General features: G+C 29.6%; 1 non-coding gene across 1 annotated transcript; it reads left to right on the top strand.

Moving 5' to 3' along the window:
* Positions 1-3,133: 3,133 nt before the first annotated feature.
* Positions 3,134-3,206, top strand: TRNAK-CUU (transfer RNA lysine (anticodon CUU)). Its single transcript has one exon. It is a non-coding gene; the product is annotated as a tRNA-Lys (tRNA).
* Positions 3,207-11,262: the final 8,056 nt, after the last annotated feature.

Here is an 11,262-nt window from a genome sequence, read left to right as displayed (position 1 = left end):
GTATTAGTTAACTCCATGCTTCAGTTGATTTTCTGCTTGTTTCCTGGGGTGATTTTGGAATTAATTTACAGCGTAGGATTTTTACCAGTGATGACGCCCTACATTCTCTTTGTCTATACTTCAGAGCCTTTTGTTTAACCTTCCACTGGAAAATAGTCATTCTTTCATTCTTGAGGATTTCAGCGAAGATTAATTAAGTCATACTTTCTTATGACAGTTGGTTTTTAATTTCTTTCTCATTCCACATATTAATTGATGAAGGGTGCAATCTTTGAACCCAACTATTTGTGGAGATTCTGATCATGAAATCACTTTGTACTGCAATTAAAGTAAAATATTTCCACGGATTTTTACAATTGACTAAATGAATCATCATTTCTGTGGTAACTTTGTTTGGGATACAGGTAGAAGAATTGGTTCAAGAAGATTCTCGAGTAGATTGCTATCCAAAGTTGGTGAAGGGTGAATCAAAAGTGGTATGGGAATGGCAAGGTACATGGCTTACCGACATTTTTCTGTAGTCAATGTTCCTACCATATGCTTTCTAGTCATGCTTGTTTTCTGATGTAGTAAATTTGATTTGTTGCGCCATCAATTTGATGCAGAGCCTATGAAACCAATTTTTTGATACGAAGGCTTCTTTGAATAGGGACTACAGTCCCGTATGTGTAAATTTTGACGGCCTAAACTCATGTCTCAGCTGAAGCGTAGTCCTACCTTATTTGTTCAAAGAAGCTGAGAAAGATATCTTGTTTATGTTTACAGCAGCAAGGGGCGGCATTGGTGAAAGTGTGACCTGCATTCAATTAACCATTTGTTCACCAGAAAAAGTGTAGATTCATAGGACTTGCAAGGTTTGTATTATGGGATGTTCTCATAGCTCAGGGAGAAGAATCAAGTCCTTGAAACTCCGTACCTCCGTGGGTCTCCTATTGACGGTTAACAAACTAGTCATGTGGTGCTAACTAAATTCAATTTAGCATTTTTCTTCTGAAACACAAAATCCAGTATAAAACAAAGAATGATATCATATCATATGCAGAGAAAAGTGGAGTTAAGACAAGGCATATATATAGGAGAACATTTTTACTGAATCGGGAGCACACGCGCCTCTCATTCAACTAATGACACTTGGATCAAAAGTTTTATTTTCTCTCTCTTCCGTACAAACTTTTAAGAAAATGCAAGTTTTTTATTAGTTTGTCCCACTGAATTTTTTGTGCACCGCGTGCATATTAAATATTTTCGACATATGAATGTGAGTGCGAATGTGGATGAATTTGGGCCGGTAATATTTGCGAAATTGACATATTATAATCTGTTTACTGTTCTGCCCACCTTAATATTTTAAGGTGTGTTGGCTAAAAGAAAATTTTTTGTTTTCGAGAATCACGATTTTTAAAAATATGCTAAGAAAGTGAATTTTTAGAAATGTTATCAAAAATTTGTTTAATAGGCCAAAATATTTTCAGGATTGTTGGCTCATGTTTTCTTATTCTATATTTGGTTGATTGTTAATGATTTATGGGAATGTGGGTTGATTTTATAAAATTAACTTTTGATGAATTTTTGTTTGAAATGGACGATCGGGGCGTTGGAGTCACCGGAGCGAAGTCGTGTGAGGTAGAAATGAACTCAGTAAAGGCGTCATAAAAGAGAAGAGAGGAATTCACAATTTTGTAAAGCAGAGTATCACGATTAGAGCTTAAACAAGAGATAATATTTTAGTTATGAAAATATTATAGCAGGGCTATTTACGTTCTATAAATTATGCAAAAATTTCCTATCGGTGGAATCCAAGAATACTCATCCACCTAGTGGTATTATTTCATGAGATTCTTATTACAATTTTAATTCCCAAGAATCTCATTTTCCTACAAAAATTCTATCAAACGTGAGTAACTAAGATTTTAAATGTGAATTTTTTAGGAATTTAAAATTTATCCCTCTATCAAACTGCCCTTATAAACAATTTTATTTTCGTTAAAACTTTACTCTTATTATACTTATCACATAAAAACACAATCTGTAAAATTTGAGATTGGCTTTATTATTATTTTACGCAAATTTACATACAATATAAATGTTAACACTTTACTCTTTTCTTTCGTCTAGTTTTGTTTAAAATTTAAATAATATTTTTAATAGGACTCTTTAAGAAGTATTCGATTAAATACATTTATTTTAGTGAAGCATGTATTTTGAAGTAAATAATTTTCTTATACCAGGCTAATAGTTAGTTTGTTTTAGATTCAGAACGCCAAAGGACATAATAGGAGCCGGAGGTAGGAATTGTTCTACATCTTTGCACCGGTAATGGAAAATATGAAAAGTCCGTTTGCGGGGGAAAGAATTTGGGCCAAACAAGTACTAAGGATCTATTATGTTAAAAATTAAATTACATATGCCCGACCATACCAATGTTATCAAACTCAAGTTTTTACGTAGAAACAGAAAGGGGTGGCAGAAACGTAAAAAGTAAAAACAACACGAAATATAAGGTTTCTATTTTCTACTACTTAAGGATTAGATACAAAATCATATATATGCATGTAAAAAAAATTGCATAATGAACATGTGTGTTAACCCAAATATCTATCTAAAAAGGAAAATTAATTTTGATAACCAAATATCAAAATTATAAACAGTGATAACTAACAAATAATGGATAACCAATCTGCTTTAACTGTTTCATACACTCTGTAGATTTTGGATCATCGTTCATTAGGATATAATTTCACTTCTTTCAATGCACACAATGATCCAAAAACACAAAATAATTTTCATAGCATAACTTATAATAGAATTGCACTTTATAAGACATAATTATAAAAGATATATATATCCAAACAAAAAGATATCAAGATACTATACATATGATTTGAGGAAACGAAAATTGAATTTTTTTTAATTTTTTTCGTTTTAAGTAAAAACGGTCAAAACGTAAATTTTTACCATTTTTACTCGGCGTTTTTACTAATTTTTACGAAGGACCGTTTTCACTTGCGTTTTAACACTCATTACTTTAGTAAAAACGTAAACAATGCTTAGTACTATGCAATGTGCTATTAATTTATTCAGTAACGAACAAAACATTGATAAGTAAAGAGAAAGATAAGTGTCACCAACAAATGCCCGTCTAGCTCAGTTGGTAGAGCGCAAGGCTCTTAACCTTGTGGTCGTGGGTTCGAGCCCCACGGTGGGCGATTTTCATATTTTTCCCTTTGAAGTGTTTCCTTTTCCGTGTTAAATTCATACAATCTTTTGACTGATTAAGCATATAAATAAAGAAGAGTTATATTTATAAAGTTTGTTTTACAAATTATATTATATTAGGGATAGTATATCATGTACTGGAATGTTCTAATCCTAATATATTATTGTAGGAAAGAGATAGACATAAGGAATAGAAATAATAGAAGGAGAAAGTGAGTGGTGTTTTTTTAATTTAAATTTTAAATAAAATTTTTATTTTATGTCTATCTCTCTCTTAAAATGATATAACTTTATATCATTTAAAATAATAAATATTTTTTCCATAATATAATTAATAAGAGTTCATAAACAATTTGTAAATATAATTTTGGGGAATGTATCGGTCCTGTTGCAGAAAAAATAAAAGACGGTCTTGTAGACACAACATTCCAGGAGAGAGAAAAAGTAATCGATGGGGCCCACGAAAAACTGTCTCTGCTGGAAAAAACTTCTTTTTCCTGTAACAGTAGCTATGTATTACCCTATAATTTTTCTGATAAACAAATTGTCATTGAACCCTTTAGGTAGTGTTTGGTTGGGGAGAAATTTTTTAATACTAGGGAAATGTAAATACTAGGGATCTCGAGGAAAAGTGAGTTAGATAGGAAAGTTGTAAAAAAGTTGTTTGGTTTGGCAAAATTTTACCAGGAAAATTGAATTAAATTTCTGAATGTGTGTTTGGTTGAAGATAAAATATTGATGGGAAAATTTAATGAAATTTACAAAAATATCCTCGAAAAAACACCTCCGCGTTATACTGTTCAGAACCTATTTTTTTTTCTTATGCAGTAAACGCAGTAAACTGAAGCAGGGGTAAACTTGACCAACATTTCATCACCTTTTTCATTTATCCAATTTTGAACAACAATTCCACATCTTCAAAAGGATTCTGAACAGTGCATTTCTCCAGTTTTTGGTCCTCTTTCTCATTTCCTAGCCAAGTGAGTTAGATGGGAAAATCTATTGAAAATCCCCAACCAAACATGGTGAAGACAGATATCCACATACACTTACCCATCAAATTTTTTACTTGTCCCCAACCAAACACCACCTTATTGTCGTTGAACCCTTGTAGTTGTAGGAGATCCAACTGTGTGCATGTAATGAGTGGACTTATGGAGGTGCAGTTACCAAGAGAACCCCACCCCTGCCATTATTGATTTGAGTTTCAAACGATTATTCATCAATCAGACCTCTGCTACAGTGTCCCTATGCTTTTGCCTATGCATGGTTTTGTCTCCTTCCTACTACCGTCGGTTCCATGCCCATGCATGTTCGACAAATGCACCAGACAAACCAACACTCAATTCTCAATATAAATTTTTTGAAAAGCATGCAGTGTAGGAAGATAATTTTTCCCCCGAATCCCATGTTCCTGACCCTCTTAATTTGTTAAAGAAGAAAAAAAAAAAAAATTCAAAAATAATTTTCAAGAATATGATATAAAAATAATTTTTTTGAAAATATTAATAAAAAATTATTTTATAAACTAAAATATTTACAAAAATGTTGAGTTAATTTTCTTAATTCTATATTTAATTGATTATAAAATATTATTGAGAATGTGAATTGAGATTAATTATATCACAAAAAAATTATCAAATATTTTCATATATAAGATTTTCAAAATACAACCTATTTGTATTTGGTGATATTTTAATATAATTTTTTTTTCATAAACATGAATTTCAAAAATTCGACTTTTCTGAAAAAAAAAATTATAATTTTCATAGTAAACGTGAGTAAATCAAATTATCAATCTCACTTTCTCATAATTTTTAAAAAAATTCTTCTATAAAACATCACCTAACACTGACACTAAAGGAGCGTTTGGTATAGGAGAAACTTTTTTTGTCCAGAAATCTAGATTTTTCAAAAATATAATTTTTATAATCAGTTTATGATCATATCCAAAAATTAAAAATTTTAAAAAATTCAATTTTCCGAAAAAAAAAAAAAAAATATCGCTACCAAACCCCTTGACAGGGGATATATGTAGATTATTGGGCCATCCATTCTCAGTCACAACGCCAACCCTGTCACTTTTATTTCCTTAGCTTTCTTTCTAAATCACCAACTCCTTTTTTTTTTCTTAATCGATACAAGAAATTAAACGAACTACGAAACAATGAGCACGGGTGGGACACTAGTTCACAAGCATAATCTATAGTAACCATAAACTTGAATCTTTAAGGTCTGACAGACTGACAGGAAGGTGAGTTCACTGACAATGCCTTTAATAAATTTTGCTAATCTCTATAGAATTTAAATCAAAAATAAAATAATTCTTTTTTTAATTTCTCACCGCAAAAAGCTGCAAAGCTCTTGGTAAAAATAAAATAGAAAAATGATAAGAAAAGAAAATCTTTAACAATTACAATCCTTTTTCAAATAGAATAGTTCCTAAGAAAAGAAAATCTCATAATCTGGGACGTTTGGTTGAAGAATTTTTTTTTTGAATACTAAGAAAATGTAATTGATAGAAAAATGGTTGAAAAGTGAGTTAGGTAGGAAAATGTAAAAAAATTTATTTGATTTGAACAAATTTTACAGGGCAAATTAGGTAAGATTTATAAAATTTATGTTTGGTTTGAGGTAAAATATAGATGAGGAAATAAGTGACAATTACGAAAATATCCCTGTTATTAAAATTTTTAAAAGAAAAAATAAAAAGAAAAGAAGATAGAGAACAGAGACAATGGAAAATTTCAAAACGAAAACGAAAATGTCAACACCAAATTTGCTGCGAGGAATTGCAATCGTATAGAATTTGCAGTGTGTGAGAGACAAAGGAAGTGCATGATGAGGTTGAGAAAAGGTCCAAGCATGGTAATCTGCTTGCGGCTGACCTTCTGGACCCAGGCCTTGATATACCTGCTGCTCACAGATGCTGAAGACTTTAGTTTAGTCATTTTCTGTTCTGTTTTTCTCTTATTTCTGTAGTTTCTTTGGTTCTGGTTTTTTGTTCTATTTGTGGTTCTCTTGTTTGTGGGGCTTTGCCCCTTTGGTGTACCAAAAAAAAAAAAAAAAGGTCCAAGCATGGTTGTAGGTGATAGGAACCATCGTCATTTGATGATTTAGTTGCAGAAGCAAAACAAAGAAAAATGGTGAAGACTCGTAGGAACAGAATATGTAGTAAGTAACCAAATCAGAGGGTATATTTGGTATGATTTGTTGTGGCCCATGTGATTTAGTCGGCTAAAATAAAAAATCACCTCCCACTTTGCTTTTTAAACAGTACCGATGCATAGCTAAATGGGGCAAAACTGAAAATGGTATGCATCATGTTTCCCTGGGTATTAAGTCATTTCTCCCTCAACCAAACGTATGCTTCCAATAATCCCAACATCATTTGCATGGGGTAATTCAAAAATCCCTCCAACCAAATACCACCTAAGAAATAAGACCCTAATTCGAGAGGGGGAAAGTAATTCTTAGAATAAAGATAAGAAAAATGATCCTTTGCACGCACGCAGTTTGCTTTACAGTTACACTATTCTTTATACCTTTTTGTTTGGGGAAAAAGAAACAAGGAGAGAGAGAGAAAGTATGTTAAAGTATTTTTTTTCTTATTTTATTTCTCTAAAGTAGTTTAGAGATGGTATAATTAAAACAGTATACAAATAGTATTAGGATTTGTTTTTTTTGTTTTTTTGCACTTAATACAGATAAATTATCTGCAATAAACTAATACGACGTCGTTTTGGGCAGAAATTATGGTATTTTTGTAATTTTAATTTATTTCAGAGTTATAATAGTCTTTATATTTATAATTTTTTAAGATTTCAATACCAAAACAACGTCATTTTAAAAATAAATGCAGATAATTTATCTGCATTAACTGCATAAACATTTTTTCCATAGTTTTATTGCGAAAACAAAACTCTCAAATTAAAGGGATGTTCAAAATGATAATTTAAAATTCAATTTATGTTATGCATGAACTATTGTCCATGCAATAAGATGCTTCCTCCGTTTACAGAACTAGGTATTTGATTCTTGAAATAAAGACACTATATTAATATGTTAGTATCTTTATAAAGTTTTCATTAAAGTTTAACAAAATAACAAAAATATACCATTTACGAGTTCGAAAGCGCATTTATAGAAAAAGTTGCTTTCCTCAAAATTTTCCTCTTTCTCTAACAAGAAAATACCACAGCGTCAACACATCGTGTTACAATATAGTTATAGTTGGGTTAGTTAATGATTAATTTGATGATCGATTAAGAATTAGTTACATATAGGGATGTAAATGAGCTGTGTTGGGTTTTGACTTAAATAGGTCAGATTTGTATAAAATAATTTAGATTTAATTTGGTCTATTTAGACCAAAATTATAAGTATACATATTCTATATTTAAAAAATAAAAATCTTAACCTATGTATGTTAGCATTTTGTAAGCATATTAAACATTCAATAATTAAAAAAAATAAAAGTATTTTTTCATTATTCAAAATTATTAAAATAATAATTTTATTTATTTTATTTAAAATAAATAATATGATATAGGTCAACCTATAAATTTATAGGTCTAACATGTAAAAGAGAACTTATGACTTACTTTCTAAATATGTTTTTTTTTTAATCCCAAATCCTTTCTATTTAACTATATATAATAGTTTGGACCTTAAATCCCTATTAGAGTGCCTCACCCATTTACGCCCGTAGTATACATACACACGTAATTAGTTAATATTGACTTATACAAGCCTGACTTATACTTTCTCTACTTTATATAAGCCATGTATTGACTTGTAACAAGCACCTTTTCCCCATAATTAATTACTACTGTAAGCATCATTAGGAGTAGGATTATTATGCCAAAAATAAAAGGTTTGATCCGTGAGAATATTTCCTAGTAGAAACAAACAAAAGGCAAACCAAACTCACGATGGAAAATACCCCGGTTTAGCAAATGCGATTTTCAAGCAAAGTGGAAAAAGAATTTGGAATTATGAGCCCAACAAAAAAGAGGAGTAATGATGTGACAGTAAAATCAACCCAATAGATCTGTGGGACTCTTTTTATATTCTACTATCCACTATGGCATAACAAGGACAAGTTCCTTAATTAGGCGCTATTTTGAATTTTTGGTTGTTTATCTCCTAGAATGCTCTCAAGTCTCTCAACACATGCAAAAATCATTGAGCCTTTGAAAATAGTGGTGCATGCAGCAGACAGAGATCTATGTGTGGGACTTCCACTACCTCTAAGATAAAAAGAAACGCACATTGTTTTTATCTACCGTTACAAAACTGTGGGCGATGGTTTGGTGCTGCTCCACAGGTCAGCATTTATTTTTTCTGAATTTTTTGTACGTCATTATAATACCGACAACTTTTTTTTTTGACATGCCTAAACTGGTGTGTCTGTTTCTGAATTGGATACCATCAAGACTTAGCTTAACATTGGTATCAAGGAACCATTCTAGTCATTATGTAGGTCAAGAAACTTACCATCAATTTCTAGCTTTAATGTATTCATTTAGTGGAATTTATACTATTTGTTTCATGATCTAATTCACAGGTGTTTTTCTTTAATATAGAAACAATAATTTGATTTTAATATAATTATTAATTTTCATTGAATTGTTATCTTGGTGTTTTACATTGGAAAAGAATTCTATCATACTTTTTTCTTATATACATGTTACTCTCTTCATATAGAAATTTGGAACCTTGAAATGGGTCTTGTGCAAGAATTGAAGCAAAAGGATTGATGAAATGCAACTTTTATACGGCAAAACAAAACTGGTCTGATAATAAAAATACTTTTGTAATTAATAAGCAGAACAACATTATATCAACATCACGTAAGGAGATTGAAAGATTAAAAAGAAACAAACACGTGAATTCATTTATCCACACACACAAAATAAAATGTTAATGTAATAATAATGTAAAGATATTTATTTTATATATTAAATAAATTAGAGTACACTTTTTAAAGTGATTGATGATATATATAATATATATAAAGAATCGGTTTATATTAACGTAAGTTAAAATCACTGTTATATTATCAAATAATTTGTATTAGCTAACTTTGTTTAAAATACACTGTAAAATTTTGACTCGGTCTAAATTTAAAATCAATAAGAAATCCTACTTTTGCGAAGGAAAAAAAGCTCTACTTTTATAGGGCAAATTAAGTTATGAGAATGACTACCAAAAAAAAAAAAAAAGTTATGAGAATACTCTGGGTCACAGGATTCACAATTGTCACGTGAAAACTCGAACCTTATCATCTTTGAACATGACATTTCACTTCAGAGTTCAGATTGCTCACGGATTGTTTTGGATAATTTCAAGCCTATGGCATTTGCTATTAGACTTCAAAATATTAAAAAAAAAAGATATTTAATATATTACAAATGTCAAAGTATTTTAAATTTTTTTGTAAAATAATTATAAATATATTCTATGTTCTACAATACTCCATAGCAAGATCTTAGGAAGTATTTAGGAACTTCGAAAAAATAAAAATCTGAATGTAGTTTGAATAAATATTTAATAACTACTTAAATGTTTTAAAATTAATTTTTTTCAGACCAATTTTGAGATAAATTAAATTATTTAAAAAATGATTTCATTACTATTTTTTTCAGATTATTTTTCTCCCTTCTATTCCTTCAACAATTTTTTTTAAATAAAATTAACTATTCCTTTGTTCAATAATAATTAATAAGTACGTAATTTTCAAAATTTAGATAATCACAATCTTTCGCTATGAGGCCTGTTTCTTAAAACTTCTTTCTCAGGAAAAAGTATTTCTTAATTAGAAAAATGTTAATTTTTTTACAATAATTAGTCAAATTGTTTTGAAAATAAAAACGGAAATAATCAGTTTTACTTTTTTTTTTAAATTATAGAGGGTAGTTTTCGGAAAATAAAAATAAAATTTATATTATAAACTTAAGTCTTCAAAACTTTATCTAAATATATTCTTATTTATGTACTAACTTTAATATTTAATTAATTTTGTAATAGTTTTAAACTAATTTGTTTTTATTTTAAATTTTTTTCAAACTTTTCACTTTGATGCGCAATAAAGCTACACATAGATCGGGTTTAGACAACAAAATATTCAAACAGTGTGTGTGTGTGACAATATTAAAAAAATAGTATTGAATTAAAGAAAAAAGAAAAAAAAATTCAGTGAATTTGAGTTTACGTGATTGAAAAACATACCCAATACTGATAGAATTGTACTTTTTAACACAATAATAATGGAATTATGGGATAATGACTTTCAAATGAGATGAGATAATACGAGATAGATTTCGAATATTCATACATAAATCGATGATTATGAAGAATAAATTAAGATAAAAAATTATTAATTTATGTATAAACGATTAAGATCATTTTAAATACCTCATACCATATTTACCAAAAAATAAGTAAATACCTCATACCATACGAAAAGATAGATGCCCAAATTCTACCCTTTTTTTTTTGGTAAACAAATTCTACCCCTTTTTAACACAAATCAACCTGAATAGTTGAACCAAACTAAAGTTTTTACTTTAGGCTTGGCCATTAAGTCATCGAACAATAAAAAATTGTAGATTCCTTGCGCGTCATTTTGTTGTTGTTGGTGACACTACAAACTTATTGTGGGTGGTTGTTAAGTGAAGTGGAACCTGGTGCATGTGATTACTACAATTAACTTACATTATAATTAACGAACTAACTAGCTAGACATGCTTAAGCAACTCTTCAAGCTTTGCATCGCAACTTTTTAATTACGAAAACGCCCTTATTTATACTTTAAAATAGTCATGACTTTCAAGTGTCACATAAGATATATATATACAGGGTTGACAATATAAGTGGGTCCGTCCCGACCCGTCATCAACAAATAAAAAAAGAGGCCGAACGAGTTGGCCCGTCATTGAATATGGGCTGAAAAAATGAATTCACCCCGTTTTATGATAGGTTGCGGATCAATTCACCAACCCGCTAATTAAAAAATAATAATTAAAATTCATAAATAAATTA

This window comes from Gastrolobium bilobum, unplaced genomic scaffold, assembly GCF_033153095.1.
Source record: "Gastrolobium bilobum isolate Gb01-03AN ecotype WA unplaced genomic scaffold, APGP_CSIRO_Gbil_v1 utg16824, whole genome shotgun sequence".
NCBI classification, from domain to species: Eukaryota; Viridiplantae; Streptophyta; class Magnoliopsida; order Fabales; family Fabaceae; genus Gastrolobium; species Gastrolobium bilobum.
The sequence above is the reverse complement of the archived record's forward strand: the minus strand, read 5'-3'. Positions and strand labels throughout refer to the sequence as shown.